This window comes from Amblyomma maculatum, chromosome 3 (genome assembly GCF_055883805.1).
Source record: "Amblyomma maculatum isolate TAMU_Amacu chromosome 3, ASM5588380v1, whole genome shotgun sequence".
In the NCBI taxonomy this organism is placed as follows: domain Eukaryota; kingdom Metazoa; phylum Arthropoda; class Arachnida; order Ixodida; family Ixodidae; genus Amblyomma; species Amblyomma maculatum.
Window position 1 is genome coordinate 211,184,967 of NC_139346.1, and position 16,367 is coordinate 211,201,333.

The 16,367-nt window shown below is 48.2% G+C and overlaps 1 protein-coding gene across 2 annotated transcripts in view; it reads right to left on the minus strand.

The window, feature by feature from the left end:
• Positions 1-16,273, minus strand: part of Hmgcr (HMG coenzyme A reductase) — a 109,588-nt gene extending 93,315 nt beyond the window's left edge. For both annotated transcript variants that reach the window (XM_084599535.1, XM_084599534.1), the window contains exon 1: positions 16,058-16,273. The gene's annotated coding sequence lies outside the window, so the exon portion shown is untranslated. The remainder of the gene's footprint in view (positions 1-16,057) is intronic.
• Between the last annotated feature and the right edge of the window lie 94 nt (positions 16,274-16,367).

The following is a 16,367-nucleotide window of genomic DNA, read 5'->3' on the forward strand; positions in this document are numbered from 1 at the left end:
GCGCCTTACACGCCACTAGGGTGAGGAAAGAAGCAAAACGTGTGTGTTCGTCCCGCTCCTCGGGATGAACATCCAACGCCTCGATCCATCAGGCCGGAGCTGCCGTATGCGACGCAGGCCAGGCTTAGCCAACAGACAGACATTGCCGCCTTCGTAACCCGTCGCTAATGCATCCGGCAGCGTAAGCCTGCACCACAGAAGCACACATCGCAGCCTGAGCGCCGCGGTGGAAGACTTTTAATCACCGAAAGGAGCGCCGTGGCTGCCATGGGAATCGCGACTTCTCAAGACGCGATGGAGCCATCAATCATGCCGTCCTTGGGGACTTTCTTTCCGTGACGCCGAACATGGCGCCGCCGCTGCGTGTGTCTCCGATGTGTACACGCAGCGTCACTACTCTCGCCTGCCTGCGTCATCATGACCTTACGTGGTGGTAAAACGCTACGGTCCACACGGCGTGGCCGCGGGAAGGTCGCGAACGGGAGCGCGCGCGTGGCCACCATGGAACGCCTCGGTGGCGAGGAAAACAAAAGAACAGTGCCCTTTCCGAAGCAGAATGCATAGCCAAGCGTCCGCGCTGCTCCATATGGACGACCTGAAGCAACCACGGACACTACAGGATACTGAAAGGCCGCGGATCGCTGCGAGCGTTAGTCACGGGCGCTACGACGACGAAGTAAGCTGCATTCATTCGCCGGACGTGCGTAAGGTCCTGGTACAAAGTCATTGCACGGGTCGCTGATTTCGAGAACGTCAGTGGGACCTTGTCCTCCGCACGTCATCAAGAAAGGTTGTCTACTGATTGTCTGATTGTCTACGAGAATGAAGGAACAAAGGATTGCACGAAGGTATCGGCAAATGCCGCCACCGATGACTACAATAACGATATTACAAGCATACACATTTCTTTTTGCACGAGGTGGGGTACATGCAGTGCATATCAAAAGCGGGCTTTCGGGATTTATATGCTGTTTTGTGATGTTCAGTGCACAGATCGTGACCCCGTTCGTGGCTGCTCGCAAGAACTCTTGCGAATGGGTCACCGACTGCCGATATCCAAAGTCCTGCGAGACAAGCTACCTGTTATGCATGCGGCGCCGGAGGCTGTAGCGACAGGCAAGCGGTCTAGAAAGGGGAGGGATAATTTTTTTTTCGTTTCGACGACACAATGTTACCCTAGCCCTCAACAAGGGTCTTCAGTCCATGACCCCTGGGGCCCGCTCCACCAGCTCCCGCTGCTTCTGCGGAGCCAGATGGGCAGCGCGGACTCCCAATCGCAGAAAATGAAAGATGGGAATGGGGATAGCCGGAATGTTAGGGCACGGGCAGATGGCGCGGTGCAGGGTTGGGTATATTTAGCAGAATGGGGTATACGGCCTGTAGAGGAAGCTGGGGCGGGGTAAGAGCTGGTTTGGAGCAGGCTAATAACACCGTAATTAAATTATTTTAGTTGTTTTTAGTGTGTATAACATGATTTAATTTTCTGGCCCAGTATTTTTATAACCTAAAATACGTATAAGAAGTACTTTGACAGAGAAAGTGATCAATTACGCTTTTATTGGTGCATGATTATAGAGGAGATATGCCGAAAGAGAACGCATATATACGGTAATGAGTACGCGCCAGGTGAAGCCCTAGAACTAACCCACCTATATTTCGTCTCGTAAGATGCTTACAGCACTGCGAAAAGCAGGGACGCCCTAGACCAATCAGGACCATGTGCATTATAATAGGTGATTATACTCCTACGTACCTCTCGCCCTTTGCAATTGTGCTCCCACTGTTGCCCCCTTAATGAGTAGGAGCACAATTACCTATTATAGTTCGCAAGATACTGATTGGTCCAGGGCGCCCCTGCCTATCGCTGTGCTGCCGCATCTTGTGAGGTATACCTAGACCACGTAAGAGGAGAATGAGGGCTTATGGCCTAGTATGTAACTCACCTAACAAACTATCTAGGCTGATGTGCAAAATGGTTAATAAAGGCACCTCGAAAACAAACCGATGTAAGGCGAAGCACAACGACAAATTCACATCCTATGACAGTGACGCAGTCTATGAGATTCCTCTATCTCGTGGTGCCTCTTATGTTTGGCAGTCAGATATCAACATTCAATTACTGGAACATGCCGGCAGCATCGACAAGTACAGTACACGGTAGCAAGAACACATGTCAAAATGCGGATACATTCCACAATTTGGATAATGCTAGAATCTGAAGAATTATAATCGGCACCTCATGCGCGACTCGTGAGATATATGAAGCATATATCATACATAAGAACCGATCAACATGCGTAAGCACGACATCGCCAACATTAACGAAAAAGAATGACTACCTGGATAAGTAACGACGACCGGGGCGACAAAAATTATGTTTGCATTGCTTTCTTGCTTTTGTTTGTATTGTATTTTATTTGTTTTTATGGCATATAGGTAACTAAGGCCATCATGCGCCAAAACAAGGTTGAGTGCGTGCTGTGTTAGAAAGACCATTGTTTACAGTTTTGTAACAGTTTGTTTAGAATGTTGATTTCATTGAAAAAAAAATTGAGAACAAGAAAATTCGACAAGGGCATTTTCTCCGAGGAGAAGGTTTGGGTGGAGTGGGATGTGTCCATTAGAGAGAGCTACGAAATGCATTTTTCTTATTTCCTCGAGTTTTGTGCATGATACCAAAAAGATGTGATTGATTCTGAGCTCATCTCCACATGCTTCGCATGTAGGTTTTTCTTGCTGCAGGAGTAAAACGTTTTGCGTGAGGTGTGTGTGCGTGTGTGCGTGTGTGCGTGCGTGCGTGCGTGCGTGTGCGTGTGTGTGTGTGTGTGTGTGTGTGTGTGTGTGTGTGTGTGTGTGTGTGTGTGTGTGTGTGTGTGTGTGTGTGTGTGTGTGTGTGTGTGTGTGTGTGTGTGTGTGTGTGTGTGTGTGTGTGTGTGTGTGTGTGTGTGTGTGTGTGTGTGTGTGTGTGTGTGTGTGTGTGTGTGTGTGTGTGTGTGTGTGTGTGTGTGTGTGTGTGTGTGTGTGTGTGTGTGTGTGTGTGTGTGTGTGTGTGTGTGTGTGTGTGTGTGTGTGTGTGTGTGTGTGTGTGTGTGTGTGTGTGTGTGTGTGTGTGTGTGTGTGTGTGTGTGTGTGTGTGTGTGTGTGTGTGTGTGTGTGTGTGTGTGTGTGTGTGTGTGTGTGTGTGTGTGTCCGATGCGGAGACGACATAGGATCACTTCGACAAACCGCTGTTGATGGCTGCATTACTTCCATTCTCCAATTATAGGCTTAATGAGGTGTAGTTTATTGTTCACCTCATTGTCCCACGAAGTCTGCTATTTCGTTTTTAGTTTACTCCGTATAATCCTCATGCAATCTTTGCGAGGAATGTTGATTTGTTTTATTGTACCGCTACGGGCACGTGCAGCACATCCATCGGCTTTCTCGTTTCCTCTAATATATGGCTAGGGACCCAGCAAAACGTTATTACCTGTCCTTGCTTGTAATCTTTTACTGCGTTGTTTATGATATCTCCAATTAAGGGATCCGCTGCATTTTTGGGCTGCTGCGCTGCGATTATATACACTTAAAGCGTCGGAATATATAACAATGCGTTTAATATTTTCCTTTAGTACTGTTTCTGCGGCCAGTCATCATCATCATCATCATCAGCCTGATTATACCCACTGCAGGGCGAAGGCCTCTCCCATATTTCTCCACTTAACCCGGTTCTGTGCTAGCTGCATCCACTTGACCCCTGCGAACTTCTTAATCTCATCCGCCCACCTAACTTTCTGCCGCCCCCTGCTACGCTTTCCTTCCCTTGGAATCCAGTTTGTTACCCTCAGCGACCATCGGTTATCCTCTCTTCGCACTACATGTCCTGCCCATGTCCATTTCTTCTTCTTAATTTCCACTAGAATGTCGGTAACTTGAGTTATTTCTCTGACCCACTCTGCGGCCAGTGAGACGGCGTAACTTTCAGCAGTAAATATTGAAGAGCACTGAGGCAATCGCACTATTTTCTCTCAACTTTCCTGTATTATTGCACTTCCATCGTAATCTGCTGTCTTTGATCCATATCTGTAAAGTGTCTTGTATGTTTTGTATTTTTCATCTAGTGAAAGAAACTCTTGCAATATGTGTTCTTGGGGAGTTTGCTTTTTATGAAAGCGTGCCAGTCATACATAGGGGGGAAACTGTCCCATGGTGGCAGTGGATTCGGTCTATGGGCAATATTGCGAAGTGCATCTAGTAATTCTCTGCATTTTTCTTCAAATCAGAGAACCATTGGTTGAGTGCTCGGGGTTTACTGCTGAATAGAGTTCTGGACTGCGATGTAGTAATAATAGGATAACAGAGGTGTTTCGGAATAGATCTTATTTTATGTAGTATGTACACGTAAGCAAGGTTCTTCTGTCGGTAAGGGACGGTTCATTCGTTTCGACATAGAGACTATTTATGAGTGATGTTCTGTAAGCCCCTGTTGAGAGACGGAGGCCTGTATTGCCTATTGGGTCGAGTCGTTTCAAGTACGATGGTCTGGCTGAGTCGTGCACTATGCTTCCATAGTCTAAACTGGAGTGTATCACAGAACGATAAATCCGAAGAAGACATGTCCTGTCAGAGTCCCATCATTTTCGTGAGAACATGTTAAGGATATTTAAGGCCCGATAAGGTGTCATCACATGGGGGTGTGCGGGCCCCCCAAACTCGCACACATACACACATAACACCCGGAGGCGCAGTGAGATGCCACTCTGAGATTATCACTCTTTCTTCTTTTCTCCTCTGATATCGAAAAGGGGATTTTTCTCTTTGCTATATCAGTGTGCGTGTAGCTGTCACCTTCATCACCTCGATAGATAACACAATGAAAATACCTCGACAGTTGTTGATGAATTCCCGTCGACGTTGTGAGCGAAAAATTTACAAGCATGGCAGACGTTACTTGGCTGGTGACGTGGTCAGGCTGACCGGAAATGTGACGTCACGAGGTACGCATGGCATCGAGTTGGAAGGAGCTGCCCAATTCGGGTGGCTGCTTTCAGGTAAGACGCGCAGTGGTTACGGCGCTCGGCTACTGTTCCCAAGGACGCGGGATCGAATTCCGGCCTCGGCGACCACTTTTTATAGAGGCGAAAAGCAAGGCGCCCGTGTGCTGTGCGATGTCAGTGCTGGTCGAAATTTCTGGAGTCCTCCACTACGGCGTCTCTCATAGCCTGAGTCGCTTTGGGACGTTAAACCCCACAAACCAAACCAAACCAAAAAGCAAATCGAACCCAGCTTGTATTTCGAGTCGACACGCAAGCACGTCCGCAGAGCTTCATATCATGTCTCATCGTATTGCACATAATATGGTAGCTTACGACTGAATGCTGATCACGTCTGGGATCAAGGAGGCCCAAAATAAAGCATTCATAGTTAAGCGAGTAACAAAATACATGTACGCGCGTAAGGACGTACCCGCTAGGTGAGTCGCAATTCGTACCCTTAGGGAGCTTAAGCCTCCCCCGTAATTTTTATCAGCTATAGCATTCTATAGAGCACCCATTATCGCAAAGTGTCCGTCGCTGGCGTGTCAAGCCTCGGTGGAGAGGAGGGAAATTGGAGAAAGAGAAAAATCCCCTTTCCAATTTTAGAGGAGAAGAGAAAAAAGAGTGACAATAGTGGGAGGGCTTTCAAACTGCGGTTTCTGTATTGGTTGTGAAGATTGGAAAGCGTAACGGCTTATCACACAGTGACTAATGGACACCGGCAACTCGCCACGGCTGGTCTGTCGCGTGGGGAAGAGGAGGTCACACATGCTAACGCATCGCTGCGTGAATCGCATTGCTCCTCTGTGATCATCACGTTATTGCAGATTTACTTTATACAACTTCGAACGACAGAGCCCATTTTAAAGGCGTATACGTCGCTTCGGAGAACGCAGGGGTTTGACTACACTTGCCACCGTTCGGAACGTTTGCTAGGACTAACCAGGGCGTGAAAATTGGCCACCACCCAGCACAATGACATAACTTCCGCTTCATGCACCGGTTGGGGAGAAACTGATGCGGAGACTGCGTGCACGAATTTCCGTCTTTCTTACGGTGCACGCTATTATGTGCGCGAACAGGGTTATATGCGGTGCATTAGCTATCTGACCACTGTGCACGCAGCCTCGGAGCCTGTCGTCGAAGGCGATAACAAAGCCAAAGATTTGGAACAGGCTTCGGGCTATACAACGCGAGAGAACGAATGCGATAGTATTGGTGCGCACAAAGGGCTACTTCCGCAGAGATGGACAGCCTGTAAAAGAGAAAGAAACTGTGCCGAGATAATTATCCAGATGGCGAAGCTTCTTCCAGACAGCCGACTTTCTTATCAAGGGGCTTCGGAAATGGGGCCATCTCTACAAAATCTCTGATATCTCGCCGGGCGGCTAATCTATTTGTAGCTTGCAGCTGCCCTTCGCTATATTACGGCTTCCACTGTATACGGGATAGGAACGGCGTAATGAAGACACCTTAGTTCCACCCTCCACTTGTCTGTACGGCGGCTTGCGTAAGCTGGGATACGAAATCGGTTTTCCTGCTTTCCGCTGCTGTTCCTGATGGTACAGCACTCGGCCTACATTTCGGGCCTCCCACTATGTGTAAGATATCGCGGGGAGAGCCCGAACGAGCGCTCACACGCACACAACGGCTCGCGGTGCGCGCACTCACTCGGGTAGCGGGCCTTAATAGATTACACGGCCCGATATGCTCAAGGTAGAGCCGCGTTCAGAGCCGGTTAGGAGGCAGCAGCCCATCCCGCGGGCAGGCTGTTTTTAACCACGCAGACATCTCGCTAGAGTGACAAAACGGCGATAACCATTACGGGAGAAACGCTTCGCCAAAACAGAACGCCGAAAAATTGCAAATGAGGTAGGACGCCCCTCGGCGAGTTACGCGGGTATGCAGCACTTCCTGCCACTCTCTCGAGGGCTCACTTCGGAAACGGGCACTTCGCAGGTTGCAACTGGCTTTCCCTATGATACGCCCTCACTTCCCTGACTTCCTTCATATGTGTGTCATAACGAGTCTCGTTGCCCTTCCAGCGTTATATATACTTTGTCTCAAAGCATCGCTGGCATAGCGTCAAGGCAACGTCGTCTTCCGGGAGGCTTTCCGAACCAAGGAAAAAGAAATAATGCGCCCACGTGACCGCAAGAGTGCTAAACGACGTCACACGTTCCGGAAACACGCATCTGCGCTAAGGAAAAAAAAAGGCAACCACGAGCCCGTTTCCGCAAAAAAAGATTTCCGTGTCGTGTGGATGAATATGGTGCTGTGGCACGAGGCGGAGACGCAGAGTGCCGCACGAAAATGTTCCTCGTTGTGGCGAGCTTCGCGGTGCCTACTCGGGCAGTATAACTACGCGATATATATAGGAAAAAGATGGATTCTTTGAGCTTTTTTGAGAAAACACGTTCGGAGAAGTCGGACGTGGTGTAGAAAGGGAGAATGTATTGACGTGTTGGTTGAGGGCCTGGCCCTCCGACGAAAGCCGGTCCCGCGGCCGACACAATACATTCTCCGTTTCTACACCACGCCTGACTTTTTTCGAGCTTACATATATATGCCCGAAAAATGAAACCCTCGCTCACAGCACATCTCCACATTTCACACCGCAGTAGGTTTTAACCGCTGCTAATGCTCTGTGGCTTGTGAGAACATATGACGCACAAATGAAACCATGCTTAAAACGTTATCAATATAGTGTTTGTGGACTATTGAGGAACTGATCTCAGCAAAGGGACTGTGTAATTGCTCTTGTTGCAGACACTGCTGCGAGCCACATAGCGTTTTTTTTTTTTTTTTTTCTTTTTTTTTTCTTTTTTTTGCAGATAAACGCATTCCTCCTTTCCACGCCAACGACTTTGTAAAGCACATATAGGTGCCGCTGCCTAGCCTTCTGAGCAATCACTTTTGTGGTTCTTTCACCCGAACTCCTGCGCAGTTGACACGAGCAACTTAGACGATATCGTGAATGACTAACTGTGTGTTTTGTTCCTTTCTAAGCAATAAATAACGAGGCAAGCGACGAAATAGGCATCATATTTTTTTCGTTCGATCATATTCGAATCATACCAACCAGCTGGGATAGGCATGCTCTAATAAGGCCAGTCATGCAGACAATTTTCACAAAACTGTCCACGCTGGAGATGTGCTCGTTATGGCCGTTACTGATGTGTATACTCATGAATGATTGCGGACAAATAGCGCCGCATATTTAGAGATCATGTACAGTCGTGAGCAAAAGTGGCATACAACACTCAGCCGGTGGCGGAGCTCTAGAAAACTGCATGCATGCCAACTTTATCTAGCAACAGCTATCTTAAATCGAGACAGTAGTGGCTGTGCCCCATTTTATCCACATGCATGTGCCGACGTCGCTGTCACGCTGTCGCTACATGGCATTTAGATGCAGTTCTCTCCAGCTGTGCCACTGGCTGAGTGTTGTACTAAACCCCTTTTGCTCACGACTGTACATTAATATTCCGGGCAAAGTACCTTGAGCCAAATAAATGCTGCGGTGGTGTGGTCGGCACTCGAAAAGCACTGGCACTCAGCGGCTCTTTTTATCTCGTTATTGTGATGATGCCCATGTAAAAACGGTCCTAAGTAATATTTTACCATAGAATTCCGACAACAAAGCCTGAATGTGCCGCTGAACCCCTTTTTTCGTGAATGTGCCAATTCTCCTTAGATCAGCTCACGGCGCCGCCCCAGATGGCGTCAAAATCCCTACTCCTGCGAGATGTTTAGCCTGCGTACATTTGTAGGCACGAAGCCCGAAAAGCCCCTCGGGTGGTATCCTCCGTACAGGGAAGAGGAAAGGGCGACGCACAACAACGCAGCACGCGGTCGCAGATGAATACTGCACGGGCTGCAGCTCTTGTGACTGGATGGGACAAAAGTGCTTGGTCCGCGAAACGTTTCTTTTTTTGTCCTCGCAGATCTCCGCAACCAAACAGGAAAGTTATCCATACAAACGGTTCTGCAGGAGGCATAACGATTGTTGACAAAAAAGCTAAATTTGTTTGAAAAAGGAAAAATAAGGCGCGGGCACCAAAAGTAAGCAAATTTCCTCACTTTTCCTTGCGTTCGTGCACCGTAATTCGAGTTTATCTTCGTGCTTGTTGTATACCACGTATCGCAGCTAACTTGAGCCAAGGGCTGAAAATATAATACTACATGTATACTCAGTATCAGACACGGAAAGCACTTGCATACTGCTGGCAGGCACCATGCGCATCGCGGACATTTTTTTTTTTGTCTTTAATTAATTAAGGTTACCAAAATTACTAAATATTGTTTTGATAATAAAGGAAATTCGCAGAGTTCGAGAGCGCCTTTAGAACACCCCATTCCATTATTTGAGAAACAAGACATTTAGTCATTTGGCGCGAATTGCTACTGTTCGATCGTCTATAGCGACTTGCGTATGGGTGTTTCACATATATTTTTTTCGTTGTTTTCTTTTTCTTTTAACTTTCGTTTTACGTGCGGTCGTCGAATTTGCTGTTGAACTGGGTGCGCATGCTCAGATCATTCAGCACAGTATATTGCTGTTGGCTGTCTGTGCAAACGGGCTGGTTATGTCTGACTGTCTGCTTGATTCGCATTTGTGGTGTGCTTTTTCTGCTGTGTATCTTATTTTATACTGTATGCCCTGCTCCGGCCTAGGGACTTATTGAAGGCTGGCAGTAACTCTGAAATAAATAAATAAATAAATAAATAAATAAATAAATAAATAAATAAATAAATAAATAAATAAATAAAAATACGGAAACCATCCCGTGTATCCTCTTCGCTCGCTCCAGAGAAAGCCCGCAGTGTTCGCGCGCCAAAATCGCGACGTATGTGTACACTTCGGCTCCCAGTGAAGGATGAGGCTAACTGACACGAAGGGCCGAAGTTGAGGGCGCACGAGTACGCTGCGCTACTGTACCTGTCTCCCACAAAAAAAGAAAAGAGTAACACGCGCTTGTACCAACAACACTATCCGGTGAGTGCCGTGACGGCCGCAGCTGTGATACGCGCCACTCCTCGCTGCAGCTGTGCGACCGCTAAAACTTGGGGGACGCGTCCCTGCGTGCCCTGAGGGTTGGGTGTCTGACGCGGGATTCAGGAGTCCCGGTGAGTTCCTCTCCCATCTCAAAGGAGCTACCCGAGTTGGCCATGTCATGTGGTCTCGCGACGTCACACCGACCAGTCTGCACGCGGTCATGTCGCTTGCCAAATACCACCTGCCATAGGCACGCTAGTGATTTTTTTGCTCACAGCGCCAACGCCGAGAACGATGGATTTTCTGGAAAATGGGGACTCAAACGCTATTGCATTTCAAAACCTTGTATTCTCTCTCATCTCTCTCTCTCTCTCTATATATATATATATATATATATATATATATATATATATATATATATATATATATATATATAGTCGCGGCTCCGCACAGCTGCTGGAAGCCCTGCGCAGAGATGTCAACAAGATTTCCGTGAAGCAGTCAAAGCTTACTAATTAAGAGTTTCGGCCTCCAAACAAGTGAAAACTAAGCTACTTGCCCCTCAATAAATTTTCAAATTTTTCGTGTTTTCTTTGTTTCAGGTTAGCCACTCGGGACCAGCACACCACACATTACCCTCGCCTGTGTCGTTGCACAGCTTTCGCATCATGGACAGGTGTAACAATAGCGGTTTGTGCACCGCGGTAGCGTGCGTTCGACTGTCCAGTCCAAGGGTGCGGGAACGAATCCCGGCGGCAGCGGCCGCTTTTCAATGGAGGCGAAAAGCAAGCCGCCCATACGCTGTGCGATGTCAGTGCACGTTAATGAACCCCTGGTGGTATAAATATGCGAAATATGCGTCTATGGCGGAACATGGTTATGGCGGAGGCGGTATATCCACCTCTGTTGCGGAGGCGGCTCAGCGTCACGGCCATCGTTTTTACTGTCACTACTACTACCTGCGATACATAAGTGATGCGGGAGGAATCTGTCTTTGGACTCCATCTTACTACATGTCACTACTGCGAATCCGATCCGGCGACCTGCTCGTGGTCGCCCCTGAAGGTTGAGTGGGCCAAGGCGGTTACGGCTGGCTGCCAGGCTTTGCTCAATCACTGACAGCCGGCGGTCAGTACGGGTGCAGCCGGGGTCCATACTGAGCGATGGCATATTCCCGGGGAGTTGTCAGTATACTCCCTTGGCATTGTGAGCGTGCCATGCCCACGCTAGCCCGTTGCCGGTTGCGGCGGCAAGTCCCGAGTGGGTTTGGGCAGGGCGCGTGGAACCCGGTAAACAGAGTTCAACCAGTACCAGAGTCAGTTGGTAGGCCAAGTGAACGGCGGCGTAGCTGCTGAGTACGAAAGGAAACGTAGCTAACTGATTTCGGATGCTGAACTCAAACCAGCATATGGAGCGGTTGGCAGGAACGCCCTGCCCGCTGCTAGGGGAACGGTGGCGTAGTCGCGGAGTACGAGAGGAAACGCAGCTAGCCGACTCTGTATGCTGGACCTAAACTTCCCATCTTGCCAAGAGGCATCACTCAGCCGCAAACGCGTTGGTTTCCGTTGCCGAAGAGAACGGGGCCTCGCGGAAGCCTGGCGGCTGAGGCGAACGCCTGAGTTCTGGGGAACTCACTTTTAGGCTCGAAAGAGAGACAAGTCGGTGAAAAGTAGCCAAACTAGGAGTTAGTAAAACCAGAGTTGAAGCTCCTGTCGGGCGAAAACCAGGAAAGAGTACCCACCAGTGTGCGTCAGAGACCAAAATCTGGCCACTTGCCTAGTACCTTGGAGTCGGAATGAACACTTCTTACGACGGCGAAATTCACCTCTTTAGTATCTTGAGTAGGGTCGGGTTGGGGAACCTGGCTTGGGGGATGGGGAACCTCAAAAGTGGCTTCACGTTAGAGGACCTGTCTCAAGGCAATTGTGGTGGAATGATCTTGAGGCGGATGGCCGCACATTCGGCAAGAGCAAGTGATCGCCCTCTAAAGAGGCCCGAAAGGGCTCATTTCCGACCTCATTCCTATAACCCATTCCTTATTCCCTCTTTCAAATTCCCTTTATCCCATCCCATTCCTCTACATCCCAGAGGAGATAACGAGAGTCTCCCCGAGCCCGCTACCTCGGCTGTGGGTAGCTTTACTATCATTCCCCTTTTCATTTGTTAAGTTCCACATCAAAGATATCTTGTCCGGATAGAACTCTTATCTCGCCAATCGGCAAATCTTTCTCTACCCGCGATACAGCAGTGGTGCGGGAGGAGCCTGCCTTTGGACTCCAATCCACTCAAATGTCACTATTTAAGTCTCGAAGATGGCGATCAGCAACTTAACTAAAGGCAGACTCTGATCCCGTTGCACACATGCTCACGGATATAAGAGAAGATCGCTTCTTGAGAGATATAGAACTGATATGGGCCCCAGATCAGGCGGGAAATCTGAAAATGAGGCTGCCCACGAACACGCTCCAGAATTAGCCGAGCGGTGACGCAAAAAAAAAAAAAAAAAAAGTCAGGAAACGTTCGGTCCAAGGATCCGCGAGTCCCAAACTTCTTTGCTTAAGTAAAGTTTTATCCATCCATCCATCCATCGGAACCCTTCGGTGAGCCACTCACATCACACAGCGAACTCCCTGCACACTACAAAGAAATCAAACATCGCATAAAACACTACCCACGCTGCGATGGCGCACATGATAAGGCACTCGACTGCTGCACCCTTCGGTCCACAACACAGAATGGACATAACACGATCGCTAGCTTCTACTAACTCCAATGCTAACTTCCACTTTTTTTTTTATTTTATTCAGGGCAGTAGGTGATGGCGTGAAACGTGCTCACGGGTCGTTTAAATTATTTTTTTTGTGCGTGCCTTTGTTCTTATCACTGCATTGACACATCATGTGGTTGACACGACCACCCTGTTTGTTTATTTATAAAGCTGTCAGCGCCGCAAATAAAATTCTTTGTGTGAATGTTGGCGCTCATGCTGTATCCCTTCTTCGTTGTGCGCTGTGGAACCTCAAGCTGATTACCCACCAGCCCGAAACCTGAGCCTTCTAAGTTGTACCTCAGGATGCGGGATCGAATCGCAGCCGTGGCAGCCGCTTTTCGATGGAGGCGAAAAGGAAGGTACCCGCGTGCTGTGAGATGTCAGTGCAGGTTAAAGGAGCCCAGGTGGTCGAAATATGCGTCTCTCATAGCCAGAGTCGCTTTGGGACGTTATACCCCATAAAGCCACAAACCAAAATAGCGGTATGTGTGTACTGGCGTGCATCGGAACGGGCAAACTAAAAGGCGCACCTCGATCCGACTGCCGATATGTGAACGCTTGTATGGCACGCCGCCAGCAACTTTCGCCGCCGCTCGAAGCTTTGAAGGGCAACAGCCTCGGAAGGACAGGGTCACCGCCGCCACCTTGCTGCAGCACTGACCTGCGCCGAGGTTACGGCGCACGGCATGCACTGTTTCGAATTGACGGTTTCCAACGGTGCGGAAATGTTATGATCACGGTTTAACAATAAATTCTCACTCAGTGACTGCTTAACCATGCCTCATGCATACGCGAGCCGACGGTATAGAGTGAAAATAACGCTTTGCCGAATTACGCCTTTTTTTCCCAGCACTTCGCTATTGTTGGCGGAAGTCAGTGCTGCCTTCCCCAGCTTTCAGCGGGTCAGCAGGAACGGCGCGCGAACGGTGGGCCCGTTCCGTGGAGTACTGCGGCAACATTTTTCAGTGCTTTGGACATCGTGTTTCAGAACCCTGTAGTGACTACAAACGGCAACGTCAAGTGTTGCCACTGCACTCCAGGGAGTGTCACTGCTCAAGAGCGGCACACTTCTCGGAGGAGCCAGTCCTGTCCGTCAAACTGATGCGGAAAAGTAGGTCATTGCCGTTCGCAAATCTCCGTTGACGCGTCCATCGAAAACTGGGATACACATCGACAAGAGCCTTCCCCTTGAACCAGAAGCAAATAAAACGATCTCCACGCCAGCGCTGGACGTCGGGGCTGCTGTCTTTTGCTGGGCGCCGTCCTACTTCCCGTAAACCGGGCAATTCGGGTAAGGAATGACAGCCCCCGCCGGTTAACCAACGGCTAACAATAACGAATACAAGCTTTCCCTTGACCCATAGAGATCGGGTTATCGGGAAGAAACAAATAAAAACCGAATTTTTCACCCAATTCTGAGCATACAGCACTAACGACTGCAATGACACTCTGGCCAAACCTGCCAATTGCATCAAGAGAATTTATCATCGTTTTGTACTTTGCAAAGCAGTGTGAAAAATGGGTGATACAACGATAAAAACTTCCTGCGATAAGTCCACAGTGTAATCGGTGCAAGCACAGAGCACAGCAGTTCATCGCCTTCCACGCACCATGACCTAGCCATGATGATGATAAGCTCTTTATTTACTCCCAAAGAAGGGGAACCAGCCGAAAGACTAGTTGCACTGCTTAGAGGTCACCAGGGATCCCCTGGGACTATGCGACCTGCAATGCGCGCAAAATGAGCTGGCGCTGTTGGGCTAACTCGGTGGTCGCTGTTCGGGCGAGAAGCAGACGCGGCAATTTGACGACGCACTGATGATGGCGATGCATGCCGCGGCAGGATAAATCAACGATAAACGGCAGAATGGGATGACACCGCTATCATGTTACGCAGTGTCTGTTGCTGCCTGCTATGCCCTACTTGCATATCAACGTCTGTCTTTATGCGCGTTTAGTTAGTCCCGCAGAGGCAACCCTGTTCAGCTGGAAACAGTTGTTTAGACTTCGATGCAATGGTAAATCGATAACGTAGACATGAAGATGCTTGATTTAGTTCGTCGGACGCCGCAGCGCCGGCAAAATCGAAAAAGGTTATGCGTGATGACAGGTGTGTGTGTGTGTGTGTTTTTTTTTTTTTTTCCTGCGGTTAATGAGTTCAACATACGTTTTTAATATAGCAAGTTGAACACCCAGGAAAAGGTCGAATATACACAGCAGCTATCCCAGCCCCTTTGAGCCCACTTACCAAAACGAGCGCATAAATGCACCTTTTTCTTTAAAAAGAAGAAAAAAATTAGCATACTAAACTAAAATTTTGTGGGATATGACCTTATCACGCAAGGCAACCCATTCTTACGATAATTACGGCGTTTTAAGTTTACTAAGGGTGTGAAATATATAGTAAAGGCGGATTAGAACCCCACATCAAAATGTGCCGCGCCTTTTATACCCTCCCACATATCACCCTCAGTTAGTTAGTTTTTTTTTTTTTTTGTTTTTTTTTTTTTTTCGAACGCCCAGAAATCCAGAGCGTTATCACTGTGACCGGCGTAGGCCGTCAAAAACAAAGAGCATCGAGAAGATATATTCCAGCAAGCTGAGCTAGATTACCTGACTCACAAACACTTCAAATCAATGTATTCTCGACGAACCGTTTGTTGTCCCTTTATAACGAATTTCGAAAAGATAGGCTTACCAATTACGCCGAATGAAACTATTTAGAACAAATTTCTGATATTACGTAAGCGCAGAAAATGATAAACGGCGACAAACAAGACATCTCAGTTCGCGGGGAAATGCAACATGTCACTTTCGTTCACCGCATATTATACAATATAATTTATCTTAACAAGAATGATTCAACAAGAGTATGTCGGGGTAGTTGGTGATTGTCTGCAGTGTGTCGTGTATTTTAGCGCATTTTCCCATGCCTTCTATAAGGACTATTTGGTTGCCGCAGGCCGAACAATGTCCCCTCCCCCCCTTCATTATTTATCTGTACAGCCTCAAGAAGTACGAAATCGCACAAAAATCATCTATCCATAATGCATAAATCACTGCACTTTTCGTATTTTTGTGTAGAACGTTGATGCAGCAAAGCACTATCAATTAGTGTGTTGCGATTAGATCTCCAGTGTACAGAGAGAATTTAATTCTGTCTTTATTCAACTCGCACACTTTAAAACAACAACGACATACCAAATTTTTCCGCGGTGTGGAAGTGGTTTACCCTCTGTTCTAAGAATACGAAGAAACGAAACCACGACTCACCAAAGCTTGTCCAGGTGGTTCCTGAAGCGGGTCGTCAAAATTCAACGACGGAGCGGCGACAGCCTGCAGAGGCAGTTTCTTTAGGAAATTGGCAGACGTGAAGCGATTTTCTTTGCTCCAGACAACAAGGCACATCACGAAGAGCAATGCGATGCTTCGCTGCTGCGACGATAGGTCCGAAGCAACATGCTCGTCTCTTGAAGTGAATCACCGTAACACAGTCGCCGCGCCGGTTCAATGAAACGTCATTCGGCTAACAGCGGGCTATGCGTACCAAGCGTGCTCGCCCAAGAGGTTTCTGCTAAAGACG